The sequence below is a fragment of the Panthera uncia genome, chromosome F1, assembly GCF_023721935.1.
Source record: "Panthera uncia isolate 11264 chromosome F1, Puncia_PCG_1.0, whole genome shotgun sequence".
Classification (NCBI taxonomy): Eukaryota; Metazoa; Chordata; class Mammalia; order Carnivora; family Felidae; genus Panthera; species Panthera uncia.
Window position 1 is genome coordinate 30555293 of NC_064813.1, and position 15817 is coordinate 30571109.

The 15817-nt window shown below is 42.7% G+C and overlaps 1 long non-coding RNA gene across 2 annotated transcripts in view; it reads right to left on the reverse strand.

The window, feature by feature from the left end:
* LOC125925299 (uncharacterized) overlaps positions 1 to 9444 on the reverse strand; it is a 35954-nt gene extending 26510 nt beyond the window's left edge. Inside the window, exons 1-3 of one of the 2 annotated variants that reach the window (XR_007458776.1) lie at positions 3692 to 9444; positions 2827 to 2920; positions 2173 to 2240 (exon numbers count right to left, since the gene is read on the reverse strand). This is a non-coding gene — a long non-coding RNA (uncharacterized LOC125925299). Of the gene's footprint in view, positions 1 to 2168; positions 2241 to 2826; positions 2921 to 3691 lie in introns of both variants that reach the window. The other variant, XR_007458775.1, reaches the window with a different exon arrangement.
* Positions 9445 to 15817: the final 6373 nt, after the last annotated feature.

Here is a 15817-nt window from a genome sequence, read left to right on the forward strand (position 1 = left end):
TAAGAAAGTACATTTCTATTGTTTAAGCCACTAAGTGGTGCTTTTTACAGCAGCCCTAGCAAACAAATACAGGGAGCAACAGAGACAAGGAGACCAATTTTTCCTACCCCTTTGTGGGATTATTTTCAGAACTGAATAAGCTAATAGATGTAAGAGCACTTTGCAAATAGTTTAAACCACCATGAAGACAAAAGGGATTGGTAAAAATAGAGTAGCATTCCCTAGCTACCGTATTTTAAACTACCATTTTGTTTGAAGTTTATTTATGTATTTTGGGGGAGGGGGACAGAGAGAGAGGGAGAGAGGATCCCAAGCAGGCTCCATGCTGTCAGTGTGGGGCCCAATGCAGGGCTTAGACCCACGAACTTCAAATCATGACCTGAGTCAAAATCAAAAATTAGGATGCTTAACTAACTGAGCCACCCAAGTGCCCCAAAACTACCATTTTTAAAAGTCACCCCCTTACACACATGCATACTTAAATCCCCTTCCCTGATTTATTTTCCTCTATATAACTCTTATCACCTTATGACATAGTATATATTTTACTTATTTATGTTGCTTATTGTCTGTTTCTTCCCAGGAGTGTGAACTTTCTATTTTGTTCATTGCTATCTCTCCAGCACCTAGAACTTTGCTTGGTAGGTGGCAGGTCCCAAAACACACTTAGTGATCAAATCATAAATGGATATTCACATCTTCTCCTCTCCATGAGGCCATCACCTACTAATCTTTTATGACAAATGGGTATCTCCTCCCTTAGGAAACCTCCCAAGGTCACTATCCTCTTCCATCCTCTTAAATGGGTTGTTCCCTCATTGCCCTGACCACATCACACTTCCATGCCTCCCTCACTGTGGGTTCTTGAAGGTAGGGTCCACCAAGACATATGTATCCTGTATCCCAAGCAGATGGCTGTGAACCTGAACCTTGGTGGGTGCTCCATACTTGATTATTGAATGAGCCAGTAACTGGGGAAAAGGGAAGGGCAGAGAAGGATCAGAATTGGCTCACTAGGATAGTAAGTGCTGGTGAGGATCTGGAGGAAAGGGAGCACTGTTGGTGAGAATGTTACTTGGTGCCACCACTATGGAAAGCAATATGAAGCCTCCTCAAGAAATTAAAAATAGAAGTACCATATCATATCGTCCAGCCATCCTACTTCTGGGTATATATCCAAAGGAGATGAAATCACTATGTTGAAGAGATATCTTCTCTCTCATGTTCATTGTAGCTTTATTTATAATAGCCAGGTTATGAGGGGCACCTGAATGGCTCAGTTGGCAAAGTGTCCGGCTTTGGCTCAGGTGGTGATCTCTCGGTTTGTGAGTTCAAGCCCTGCGTTGGGCTCTGTGATGACAGCGTGGAGCCTGGAGCCTGCTCTCTGCCCCTCCCCTACTCATGCACGCATGCACGCTCTCTCTCACTCTCAAAAATACATAAACAGAAAAAAATGTTTTAAAGAGCTTAAAAAAACAACAGCTAGGATATGAAAACAGCTTTAAGTGTCTATGGATGAATGGATAAATAAGATACTGTATACACACATACACACACACACACACACACACACTGAAATATCACTCAGTTATAAAAAAGAAGGAAATCTTGCCATTTGTGACCCGGATGAACCTAGAGGGTGTTATGCTAAGTGCAATAATCTAGACAGAGAAAGACAAATACCGCATATTTTCATTTATATGTAGAATCCTAAAAAGCCAAACTCATGGAAACAGAGTACGTTGGTGGGGGTGCTGGGGAATGGGGAAAATGTAGGTCAGGGCACAAACTTTTAGCCATGAGATGAAGAAGTTCTGGAAACCTACTGTATGGCATTGTGACTCTAGTTAACAAAACTGTATTCTATATTTGAAAGTTGCTAGGAGACCAAATCTTAAATGTTCTTACTACAAACATAACAACAAAATGGCAATAGTGTCCAGTGATAGATGAGTTAATTAATCTCGTGGTAATCACGTCACAGTATTTACATGTATCAAATCATCTCACTGTGCACCCTAAACTTCCAATGTTGTATTTCAACCATATCTCAATAAAGCTGAAACCAACAAAAAAAAAAGCAGTGGCTCGCTAGCTACCTTGTAGCCTAGGCTGTGCCCCGTGAGCGGTCAACAGTACTGAGCATTTAAAAGGAAAGCCATCCTTACGTACTGTTTTGGGGGCCCCAGAGGAAGCGAGAAGTTAACAGTGAGATGAGCCATGAGGAGGGCATCATGGATCTGAAATAAAAGAAATGAAATTAAAATCAGTTAAGCAGAGAAGAGATAGGTAGTCACTTTAAATCAATCAAAAAAATGAATATCTCCTGGATTTACAGAACAGGAGTCTCATCTGATGAATATACGAACGTAACTGAATACGGAATGAATTCCCCTGGGGCTGGGGTGGAGAGTGGGGGTTGTCACCCTAGACACTTTGGTTAGGAAAGGGAAAACTGAGGGGCCTTTGTCAGCCGAGCCTGGCTTAGAGAGTGCCCACACTGGGGGTGAAGATGGGCCTTTCCTGGGAGGTTTTGATGGGAACTAAACCCCAGGGGTGGGGGCAGGGCCCACCTGGGAGAATGGGAGGGCTCTGTGTGACCTGCTCTAGTGCCGATGTGGGGCTCAAACATAATAGAGTCATTCAGGATAGGAATCCTCCGCTCCTGGAAGCATGGTGTTGGTGTTTGCATTTGAAAGGGAAAAAGTACAGGAGAGAAAAATCTATAAAGGTCGCTGTGCTCTGGGTGAAGAATTAAGGATCTCAGGCTGATGCTTCTTGTCTGCAGAGAATGACCAAAGGCACATGCTTGCCAGATTAACCCACCTGTGGGCTTTCACCATCCCAGCGAGTGAGAGTCATCATTTCGTCCGTTCATTCTTTCATGCAAACATTTTCGAGCCAGACTTGGTGCTAGATTCTGGGGATACAAAAATAAATGTTAACAAGGAGCCCAGCTAAGAACTTTGACCTCCTGGATTTGTGTAATCTAGAACCCAATGCCGCAGATGTCCTCTGGTATTCCCCAGGGGGTTAGGAAGGCGGCTATAACATGGCGGGGGGAGGGGAGGGGTGGCTACAAGGCTGATCAAGCAGAGCAGAAGGTTGTTGGAAGAGTAAAATGCCAACCCACTGGAGGACCTGCCTCACAACCTCTTGCTGGGAAAGTTGACTGGGACCCATTAGAGCAGAAACACAGCTCCAATAAGGCTATAGACACTGCCACTAAAAATCACTTAGAAGAGGGAGCTGAAGTGGAATGTGATTCCATAGGAAGCTCTGAAGTGAGAAGGCCCTTCAGAGAGGTCCAGAATTGAGGCGAGGGAGATGTGCCTTTGTAGAATGTCATTGGGTGTGGGCCTCCCCCTCCTGGGAGGGAGAATACTCGGGCAAGACGGTTCCCTTCGGGGGAGGGAAATTCCTGGGGAGGGACTCAGCGATGAGCTTTCGGCAGGCGACCTCCCCAGAAGTTGGGGGGATTTGTTCCTCAGCCCCGGAGGTGGGGATCTGGGTGGCACACCACAGTATCCGCTATGAGGGAATATAACACAGTAACACAAAATCCGACGGGCGCCTGGCTGGCTCAGGTGGAGGAGCATGTGGCTCTTGATCTCAGGGTCATGAGTTGGAGCCCCACGTAGGGTGTAGAGATTACTTAAATAAATAAACGAACAACTTAAAAAAAAAATACCAAGTGTGATGTGACACCATGGTGCTGGAAGGCAGGTACAGGTGCAGTAGAGTGAGCTCTCAGAAGGTGGAGGGATCACATCTGAAACGGAAAAGGGAAAGCTGCCTGAGGAAGTTGAGGTCTCTGGGTCTGTGCCAGCCTCCTACCCTTGCCTTAGAAGAGCAGAGGTGATGGACTCGCATGCTCCCAGCTGCTGGGGAAGAAGAGAGCAGGTGAGAGAAGAGATGTCCGCAATTGCCTCCTTCCCCAGCACTTTCGGAGCTGCTGTCCTAATTCTCAATCGCTTCTAGCTCCAACGTTCAACGGGCTCAGGTTAGGAAGCCCCTGACAGCACTGGTGAGGGCTGCCCTCAGGGACCTCTCAGATATGTCCACGGACTGCCCTGATGGACTTGATTATCCCGCCCTAGCTATCCCTGTTTGGTCCAGGTCATCCGAGAATTCTGAGCATCCGAGAATTCCTCAGACTGTGCCTTCCATTTTCACTCGTTTTCGTTCCTATCAAGCCAGACTGTTCTTCCCTTCTTCAGGCGGGGTGGGAGGTCAGGTCAGTGGACCTAGAGCCACCTTCCTGGGATCAGAATAGATGGAGAAAGGGTACACTGCTCCACCCTGGCGAGTCGGTGGGGATTGTTACCAGTTTTGAGATTTATCCTCTCGTTGAGACACCTCCAGGCTAACGGAAACAGCTTTTCCATGGATTTACTCCCAGTCAGCATGTCTCATGGCGCACTTTATAATTCTGGTGTTATGCCCCTTTAAATTCTCCATCATAGGCAAGGCCAAAAGCTGGTGTTTATAAGCCGAATAATGAATTCTGTCTCAGGCTGTGCATAAATCGGTATACTCCAACATACAACTTTCCATGTCACAGTTCAAAAGTATTACTTCAAGTAGGCAAAATTAAACAAAGCAAAGCACTCTAGCCCCTATTCCAGATAGGGTCTCGTTTTCCTTAACTGTGTAAAATACAGAGATTGGTCTTACGCAACAATCTTTATTTGCTAGGCCTTTCCATGCTAAGGGCCACTGAATCATATTTGCTGAAGCAGCTGATTGAGACTGTATACTGGAAGGTATAACAGTTATCTCTTGCTGAATAACAAGTTACTACAACGTTCAGTGGCTTAAAATAACAAATGCATATTATCTCAGTTTCTTTAGGTCAGGAATTTGAGAGCAGCTTAGCAGGAGGGTTCTACTCAGGGTTAGTCCCGGTGTCAGCAGGGGCTGCAGTCATTTTAAGGCTTGCCTGGGGTTGGAGGATACACTCGTACGGTGGCTGAACTCACAGAGCTGTTGGCAGGAGGTCCCTGCTCCATGACACGTGGACCTCTCCTTGTGACATGGCAGCTGGCTTCCCCCAGAGCAAAGGATCCAAGAGAGAGCAACCAAGAGGAAAGCCCTATGACTTAGTCCTGGAAGTAACACAGTTATTTTTGCCATACTCTGTCCATTAGTAGTCACTAAGTTTGGCCCATAACCAAGGGGAAGAGAATCAAACTCCCTTCGCCGACTGAACAGTGGTTGATCAAAGAATTAGTGGACCTAATTGAAAGCCACCACAGAAGGGAACGTGGAGGAGAGTTGTACGAAGCTACAGGGTGAGGCTGGAGCGAAGCTGTGAACTGGGGGCTCCTTCTGTTGCCAATGCCACCCACCCCAGTGCTCTCACGACACCCATCCTCACTTCCTTGGCCCAATGTCTCAGATGTAGTCTCTCCTCCCCTCATCAGTCCGTCCCATGCACTACGTTATCTCTTCCCAGAGATATCCGTGCCCCTGTCAAGATGGTCAGGTACGCTGACGTACTAATCCTCTCCCAGGAAATGCCAGCATCTCATTAGAGCCACTTGCCTCTGCTGTGAAAGTAAAAGCTGTCTTCTTGGAGGAAGAATGAATTTAGAGGGGCAACTCCCAGGAGGACATTGTGGGCGAGTGCCCGGTGTACTCACGAATATAGGGCCTCTCACACACCTGGGGAGCCGGTGTGAGGCAAAGGACCAAGAATAAATGTCCAACATGCCATGTTTCCCCAAGCTTTCTCCGTTCCCTTCTGACCTCTGTGGTGGGATAAGCTTCCGGTCCGGCAATGGCTCCTTCCAGGAAGGTCCTTCCTGTCAGCTTCTGCTTCTGATCCTGCATTGCGACCACAAACCCAAAAGAGATGCCTCAAGCCCCTACTGAGTGAGCACAGTTCTGCTCCCTGAACCCCCTTGGCCCTCTCCCACGTTTCCTCTGTTAAGCTGAACCACCTCCCATCCCAGAGTAGACATCAGACTCAAACCAGATGCTTGGAGTCCTCCTGTGCCCCGCTAATAGCTGTGTACTGTCTGGGGCCAACCAGCCAGGCCTGGATCCAGCGGGAACACAGGGAGCTGAACCTGCAGACAACCAGTAGTTTTCAGATTTGCCTTCAGCACTCGGTTCCAATCACCAGTTGATAGAATAAGTCCTGCTGGTGTTCTTCAGGTGTCCAAAGAGGAGGTGGAGATAATCTAACATCTGGGCTGGATCTCCTCCTCTGTCCCTTGCTTCCTCTCCTCCCCCTGACCACGTGCAGGCTTAGGCTCTAGTGACCTCTAACCAGACGATTGCAAGGGCCTCCCTACTGCTCTCTAGGTTCTGTTTGGTACACTTCAAATGACACACTGCTTCTGGCTCGCTCATCCCGTTATGTCCAACAATGACTTTCAGCGGCTTTTGACTTCATCTCCCAAATTAAGTGTGCATTCTCTTCCCTAGGTTTCCAGCTGCATTCCCCACCACTTGACTTCCTGTATGTGACTATCCAGCCAGATGAATTGCTGGACTGTTTTCAAAACCTATTCCGACATTTTCCCACCTCTGCTCATTGTTCTCCCATCTGTCATGTCTTCCTTTCTCAGCTTACTTCCATTTCTTCCTCTTTCAAATTTCTTCTCACTTTCACTTCAAGCCATGTCTCTCATAAACAGATATAAACAATTCTGACCAAAATTTTAGCAAATCAAATCTAACAGTATATAAAAGGACAACACATCATGACCAAATAAGGCTCATCCCAGGAATGTAAAGTTGGTTTGGCGTTGAAAAATCAACCATTAGAATGCATTGTATTTGTTTCCTGTTATTGTGTATAAAATTATCACAAACTTAGCAGTTCACAACGATGCAGATTTATTATCTCACAGTTTCTATAAATCACAAGTCCAAACATGGCACAATTAGATCCTCTGCTCAGGGTCTCACTGGGCTGAAATCAAGGAGTTGGCCATCGCTGTAGTTCCCATGTGGGGCTTGGCGTTCTCTTCCAAGCATGGGCTAGCCCTCTTTCCATAGCCCGTTTTATTTTAGAAATACTTGCATTTTTGCCTTATCCCCACCACAGCCCCTGCCCTGAAGGCAGCAGCTGTCTTCATCACCCCGGTGTTATGGAATTCAACGACAATGTCCAAGTGTGCTGGTACTTTCCTTTTCTGCTTGAGCATTTTGTAACAGTGAATAAAGAGAGAGTCATTTCACGTTATATATTTCTACCATTTTGCCACAGAACTTGTCTGCAGTCCTCTCATTTGGCAGCCCTTTTCCCAGTCTGGTAGCCAGCATTTCTGGCAGCTGCTGGGCCCGGCTTTCAATTAAATATGGCCATCTGTGAAAGGTACACTGCCACACAGCTCATTACTGTACAAGAGATGGTGATGGGAGCAACAATTACTGTTACTTATTTACCGTCTAATGGGCCAAGGCACCTTTTTTTTTTCGTACCCGAGCAAGGGTCTACCATATCTAGATTAAACTTTCATTTTAAGAAATTTCATCAAATTGAACAAGGCACAGGCATATGTGAGAAACTGGAACAAATACCCATACCCCCAACTGCTCTCTGTTGACATAAACTTCAGAGTGGATCTAGACCGCCCCCACCCCCTGCCTCCTCAGCTGTATCTACTTTGAGACCTTTGCTCCTTTTCATTTCTGAGTGTTGGGGGTAGGCAGGATTATGGCTATGGGAGCCACCAGGCACTCTCCCTCCCTTTCCCCTAGAGAGCTCTAGCTGGATGAAATAAGTCAGTCAAGGAGGCTCAGGTGTGCAATACTAGTCAACTGCTCAGACTTTGGAACCCAACTGTCTGGGATTGAATTTTAGGATGTGTTTTTAATATTTGTACCTCAGTTTCCACAGCTGTAAAATGGGAATAGTAATAGTACTTATTTCATAGGCTTACTCCAGAGACTAAATAAGTTAATTCATTTAGAACAGTGGCTGGCACACAGTACTCAGTAATAAAGGTTAGCTATTGTTATCTCTAGAACTGTTGTTCTCAACCCCATTTGCATATTCAAATTAATTGGGAAGATTTTGAAGAACGCCAATGCTCAGAGCAACACCATTGACATTTTTGGTCAGATAATTTTTTGTTGTGGAGCGGTCCTGTCCTTGTAGGATCTTTAGCAGCATCTCTGGCATTTATCTGTTAATGCCAATAGCAAACCTCCCCCATTCTCAGTTGTGATAACCAAAAATGTCTCTAGACATTGCTAGATATCCACATGGCGGGATAATTTTACCTCAGCTGAGATCTACTGCCCCAGATCAATGAAATCACAGTCTCTGGAGATGAGGCTTGGGTATGAGTCTTCCCAAAGGCAGATCCAGGTTTTGTGGGCTTGAAGCTTATAAAATTTGGGGGCCCTTCTTTTAGAAAAATAATAAAAATTTAAAAATTAGATCTGGAAGTGAATATTCATTTAGAATGAGTAAATAATTTACAACAAAATACTTGTGTCTTGGAGATTCATATCCCTTTCTTTTTTTTTTTATTTGAGTCTATTCATTTATTTATTTTGAGAGAGAAAGAGTACACACACATGCACGTGCACGAGCAGGGAAGGGGAAGAGAGAGAGGGAGAGAGAGAATCTCAAGAAGGCCCTGCACTTAGTTCAGGGCTCAAATCCACGAACCATGAGATCATGAGCCAAAATCAAGAGTTGGACGCTTAACCGACTGAGCCACCCAGCCCCCCGCCCCATACACCTTTCTTTTGAGATCACAGTAGACAAGTTACCAGCAAAAAATTCTCTATGACAACCTGCTTTCTCTCCCCACCTAGAATACTCTACACCTCCCACTGCTAACAGACACCCTCAAGTTTAAGCATCTTGAGCAAGTGCTATGGAAAATCTGTCTCCAGGTCTTTCCTTGCTGCAGCATACTGCTTTGGATAGGGGCCCGGCTGGGCAGAGAAGGCACAAAGCCCATGAGGCCTAGTTACCTTAATCACAATTTCAGAAAACTTGGCACTGGAAGGTAGGTTGGAGGTGGGCAGGGAGTACAGCTAAATGAAATTGAGATTGCAGCAAAAAACAACTCAAAGTCTGGAGAACAGTGACCCTGGCCATGAAATGCATAGTTCCAACCCGCTGACCTTTGATTTGCAGCCTCAGCACCGAGGTCCTGGTCAGGATACGTGTCAAAATTCAGGACTAGGTGTGCCGAGGGCCAAGCAGTGAGACATGTGCCTCACAGAACAACACGATCACCCTCTGTGCATTCCTCAGGAACACTGAATCCCAGGTCTTCCCAGAAACTAAAGAAACAGGGCAGTGGTTACCCAGCAGCCATAATTAGGGAGTCCGACTCCAGGTGTTAGAGACTAGACTTACTTCTGAACTCCATGAGATGAGGTTATGGGGACAGGCTAAGCCTGTAAATACCGAAACCTGCTATGTACTGAATGTTTGTGTCCTTCCCCACCCCCCCACCCCTCAAATTCATGTTGAAATCCTAAATTCCTAATGTGACGGTATTAGGAGGTGGAACCTTTGGGAGGTTCTAGGCTCCACTCTCACAAATGGGATTAGTGCTCTTATAAAAGAGATCCCAGAGAGCAACCTTGCCCATCACTGTGAGGACACAGGGAAAAGATGGCTTTTCAACGAACCAGGAAGCAGGCTCTCACCAGACACTGAGTCTGCTGGCACCTTGATCTTGGACTTCCCTGTTATGGTACTCTGTTATAGCAGCTGGAATAAACTAAGACAGACTCCCGGCCTCAGTTAGGATGGGCTCCAGCCTGGGTGTGAGAAGCAGCAGCTAGAACTGGGTACAGGAGTAAGCTAAGATGTGCTAGGAACTGGGGAGGAAGAGGAGGAGGAGGAGGACACAGAGGCTAAAGGTGGTTTGCTTTTGAGGGAATTCAATATCAGCTTTTCATACTTTTGAATGTAAATCTCCATCAAAATATTATTAATAATTGATAAGATAATATCCTATAAATATCTGTACAGTTACCTCACAGGACTGGTTTAAGGCTACCATTAATATTTAATAAGGCATGATACCTTATTAAAACTTCATGATTATTTAAATCTACTTCAGAGCTGAAGTGAGGAATAAAGATAAGTATATAATGTGCCTGACACATAAGTGATATTTATGAAATAGTAATTATTACTGATGCTATGAATTAGAAACACATGCTCCAACTTTGAGCCAGGCAGACTTGAGTTCATGAGACCTTGAGCAAGTATTTAAAGTTACAAAACCTCAGTTTCCTCATCTATCAATCAGGCAACAGTTCTTACTTCATAGTGCTGCTGTGAAGATTAAATGTGATAATGCTATGATATTTAGCATTGTGCTTCTTATGTAGTAAATGCTGAATATACGTTGGTTATTATATTAATGCTTTATGAGGCCCTCTTCACTATGTTTTTGTTTGGTTTGTCCCTGATGTCATCACATATACTGTTTCCTTGTTAATTAGGCCACATGTCTTCCCTCTCCCCCTCTTTTGGAATATCAATATTTTTGACATTCTGAAATCGACCTGGAAAGATTCCTTCCTTCTGATCCTCACTGAGTCTTTTTTCTTTACTTTTTTTCCCTTTAAATTCTCTAGGTCGCCTCTCTTGGCCGTTATTGTTAATTTAGAACACTCTTGATACACAACCCATTATTCAAAGCCAGTACATCTTATAACTTGGAAACTCTTGGTTTCACAACAGTCATGCCCTTGACACTAGGTTCATGTCTGCAACAGTTGTTTGCTCCAACCTCCCACCTCCCTGCCCTTAATCTCTCCATTACCATCTCCATTACAATGAGTGAGAACTCAGCATTGTTTTTACATTATCTTAGTGGTACCTTTCCGCAGGTACAGGTACTCAGATGGCCTTCTGTCACCTGTGGCTGTCATCCTACCTTGTTGTCCAATCCTTCTCAAAGCCTGTTTTCTCTCTGTGTGTCCTCTTCTTTACAGTTTCCACTTCTTTGTGGTCTATAAGAATGTGATTTAAATGTTGGCGCCATTTACTAAACTCCAGCTTCCAAATTAAAGAATACGCTTAGTGACATGGCTAGCAGAAAGATAGAAGTACACTATATTATATATAATGATTATATTCTCATTAGCTATAAATTGAGATTTTGCACATAAAATTTTACTCTAGATATCCTAGGGGAGCTAACTATGTCCCATAGTAAATCCTTTTGCAAAGCACATAATCATCCACTAATTTGTGTTTGTACATAAAAATGTGAAAATGTGGATATTGTGTCAGACCTATTATTCATTTGGGATTCTGTCTCTAGGAAGAGTTTATGAAGATTGTAGCTATCAGACCTACCTAAAAGTTGAAAGAAGCCCTACAGCTTGCAGCTTTTTTGGTCCCTTAGCCATAATTTTTAAAGTGATGATATATGAAAAATAAATACACTTCTGGGTAACCTAACGAATTAATCATATTTATTTATTTCTGTTTCTTCTGAAATATCACTAAAATGTTAAGGGGGGGATTTAAAAAAGATACAAATCCACAAAGAAAAAGAAAAGAATGGGGACCACAGCAAATGAGGGATGTCAACAACATTTTATTGTTGATGGAAAGTGGATAGGTGATGATAAGTGGCTTAGTAGAGAGGAAGTCCTAGCCAAAGCAATTAGACAAGAAAAAAAATCCCAATCAAAATCTCAGCAAGTTATCTTATGAATATCAACAATCTGAATCTAAAGTTTATGTAGAGAGGCAAAAGACCCAGAATAATCAACCCAATATTGAAGGAGAAGAAGAAAGTCAGAAGACTGGCACTACTCAACTTCAAGGCTTATGATAAAGCTATAGTAATCAAGACAATGTGGTATTGGTAAAAGAATAGTGAGATAGATCAATGAAGCAAAATAGACACCCTATACAAGTAGACATACATTGATCTTTGACAAAGGAATAAAGACAATGCAATGGAACAAAGATAGTCTCTTCCATAAATGTGGAACAACAGAACATCTAGGTACAGAAAAGTGAATCTAGACACAGACCTTACACCCTTCACAAAAATTAATTCAAAATAGATCGAAGACCTATATGTATAACACAAAGTTATAAAATTTCTAGAAGATAACATAGGAAAAAAAATCCAGATGACCTTGGGTTTGGCGATGACTTTTTAGGTACAACACAAAGGCACCATCCCTGAAAAAATAATTGATATGCTGGACCTCATTAAAACTAAAAACTCAGGGTGCCTGGGTGGCTTAGTCAGTTAAGCATCCGCCTTCAGCTCAGGTCATGATCTCACAGTCTGTGAGTTAGAGCCCCACCTCAGGCTCTGTGCTGACAGCTCAGAGCCTGGAGCCTGCTTTGGATTCTGTGTCTCCCTCTCTCACTGCCCCTCCCTTGCTCATGCTCTGTCTCTCTGTCTCAAAAATAAAAATAAAAACATTAAAAAAATTTTTTTAAATGTTTAAAACTAAAAACTCATGCTCTGTGAATGACAATGTAAAGAGAAAGAGAAGACAAGCCAGACTGGGAGAAAATATTTACAAACAACACATCTGATAAAAGATTGCTATCCAAAATATGCAAAGAACTTTAAAACTCAGCAAAAAGAAAACAAACAACCAAATTAAAAATTGGGCAAAAGACTGGAGCAGATATCTCACCAAAGTAGATATGCAGATGTTAGTAAGCATATGAAAATACACTAAATATCATGTGCATTATGGATTTGCAAACTAAAACAATGACAGCCACTAATACCTATCAGAGGTACCACAATCCAAAACACTGACAGCACCAAACGCTGGTGAGGATGGGGATAAACAGAAACTCTCATCCACTGATGGTAAGAATGTAAAATGGCACAGCCACTTTGGAAGACAGTTTGACAGTTTCTTAAAACTAAATACATTCTCACCATACAATCCAGAGATCATGCTCCTTGGTATTTACTGAAAGCAGTTGCAAACGTATGTACACAGGAAACCCTACACACAGGTATTTATAGAGACTTTATTCATAATTGCCCTAACTTGGAAGACACACGATGTCCTTCAGTAGGTGAACCAACAAACTGTAGTACATCTAGACAATTATGGAATATTATTCAGCACTTAAAGAAAAATGAGCTATCAAGTCATGTAAACATGGAGAAAACTTAAATGGGTATTACTAAATGAAAGAAGCCAATCTGAAAAGGCTACATACATACTGTATGATTCCAATTATGTGGCGTTCTGGAAAAGGCAAAACAATGGACATAGTGAAAAGATTAGTGAATGCCAGGATTTGGGAAGAGGGAGGAATGTACAGGCAGAGAACAGGGGATTTTTATGGCAGTGAAACTATTCTGTCTGATACCACAGTGGCGGATATGTATCATCATACATTTATCAAAACCTATGGAATATACAACACTAAAAGTGAACCCCAATATAAACTATGGACTTTGGATGATTAATGATGTATCAGCATACATTCATTGATTATAACAAATGTACCACTCTGGTGCATGATATTAATAGTGTAGGAGGCTGTGCATGTGTGAGGGGGTGGGGGGTTATAGGTTATAGGTTCAATTTTGCTGTGAACCTAAACCTGTTCTAAAAAATAAAGCTTATTAAACAAACAAACAAACAAACAAGGACAATGTACACATATGAGAATACATATAACATTAATTAGTATTTAATATAGCTTCTCCTTTACATTTGTCTCTCGTTTCCTAATACATAGTAGTTATTGAAATAAGGTGTATCTTTTTGAAACCTTAAGGCTCAAGCCAAACGGTCTTCCTAATGCTAAATGCAACTCCAGACACCTTTTATCCTCTTTGGCTTTTAGGGCTTTATTCACAATGCTAATCTCAAACATTAAAGGCATTTTTCAATCAATCTTAGGTTCCCTGAGAACCCATTATAAGCCAAATATGTTTCATTAGGAGAACACATAAATAAATGTGAGAATTCATTCCACGTGGTATACACATACTATATGGTCATTAAAATAAATTCATTGGGGCGCCTGGGTGGCTAAGTTGGTTAAGCATCTGACTCTCGATTTTAGGTCAGGTCATGATCTCATGGATTGTGAGATTGAGCCCCACGTCGGGCTCTGTGCTGACAGCATGGAGCCTACTTGGGATTCTCCCTCTCCCTCTCTCTCTGCCCCACCCCTGCACGCATGCATGCTCTCTCTCTCACTCTCTCTCAAAATAAATAAACATAAAAAAATAAGTGCATTTAAAATGTATATTTAGACATTGTGTGTTAGATGATTACTAGATTACACGATTACTAGATTACATGATTACTAGAAGTGCTAGGTCTTGAAAACATGGTTAGTGGCAACACCAAGTGTACATTATTGTATATAGTATGCTATTTTTGCATCCATTTGTATTTATTTATATTTTTAATGACATCATTTATGCAAAGTATAAAAACACAATAATAGTAACCTATGGGAAAGGAAGAAGGAGGGTGGGTGGGATCGGGGCAAGAACACTGGGACTTCAACTTTATTTTCAAATTTTTCAAAAGAATCTTTTATGATACTTCTGGTTTTCTCCTGAAGGGTCCTGCGGGGTAATAGTTCCTTAAGTTTCCTGGACATTTTGGAAGGTAATGCTCTCATCTGACATGAAGTTGCCCTTTCAATGTTGACAGGCATACCTAATTCTGACATTCTGAAATTTGTGAACTTCATTTGCTCATTCTATCTTTACCATTGCAATTTTATCATTTAAAAAAATTTTTTTTATTTAAAAACAATTTTTAATGTTTATTTATTTTAGAGACAGAGAGACAGAGCACAAGCTGGGGAGGGGCAGAGAGAGCCGGAGACAGAATCTGAAGCAGGCTGCAGGCTCTGAGCTGTCAGCACAGAGTCCGATGCGGGGCTCGAACTCACGAGCTGTGAGATCATGACCTGAGCTGAAGTCGGAAACTTAACTGACTGAGCCACCCAGGCGCCCCTACCATTGCAATTCTATTGGTGGTGCCCATATACAGTATGTTTAGAGCTTATTAGACCTAGGATTAAATCCTAGTTCTATCACTTTTTAGTGGCTTGGTGTCAAGTAAGTTATTTAATTCTGTTTCTTTGTCCGTAAAGTGGTAGCAACAAAGAGATTCCTCTCTGGCTGTGAGGCACTTCGTGGTGACTGACGTGGAGCTGGTCTCAAGAAATGCCAGCTTTTTAAAGACTTAAAGCATAGTCTTTCTTAGTCTTCAAACTACTTGTAGAATGAACGAATGAATTAATGAAGGAATGCATGCATGCATGCATGCCAAGAGAATTATATTGTCTACAATGAAGTAGATATACTGAGAGAGCAGCCCAGGGATTTTTACATGAAAACATAAGTAATAGAGTAAAACAGCAGTTAGAGGTCATGCCTAAGTGTGTTTTAGAGGCAATGGAAGGATAAGTGAGCACTTTCAAGCACACCATCGAAGAGGAAGCTGATATGTCATTGTAAAACGTGTGATGCAAGAAACTAAGTTATCTCTACTAGCCTCAAACTACCATCACCAGCACGGGTGTGTCCCGTTATGTTAAATGATACATCACATAGATTACCTGCATTAACACAGAAGTCATGATCCAGAGTTAAATGGGTGCAGTAGTGCCTGGCTGGCTCAGTTGATAGAGCACGTGGCTCTTGATCTCAGGGTCGTGAGTTCAAGCCCCAAGTTGGGCATAGAGCTTACTTAAACAAACAACAACAACAACAAAAACCAAAGAAATGGAAAGGAGAGGTAGGGAACTGTATAAGTTTAAACATAAAGATAGGATTTGGTTTTGAATGTAACAGCAGTGTGTTTAATATATGATCTTCTGAAGTTCCTAGGCAATGGACAG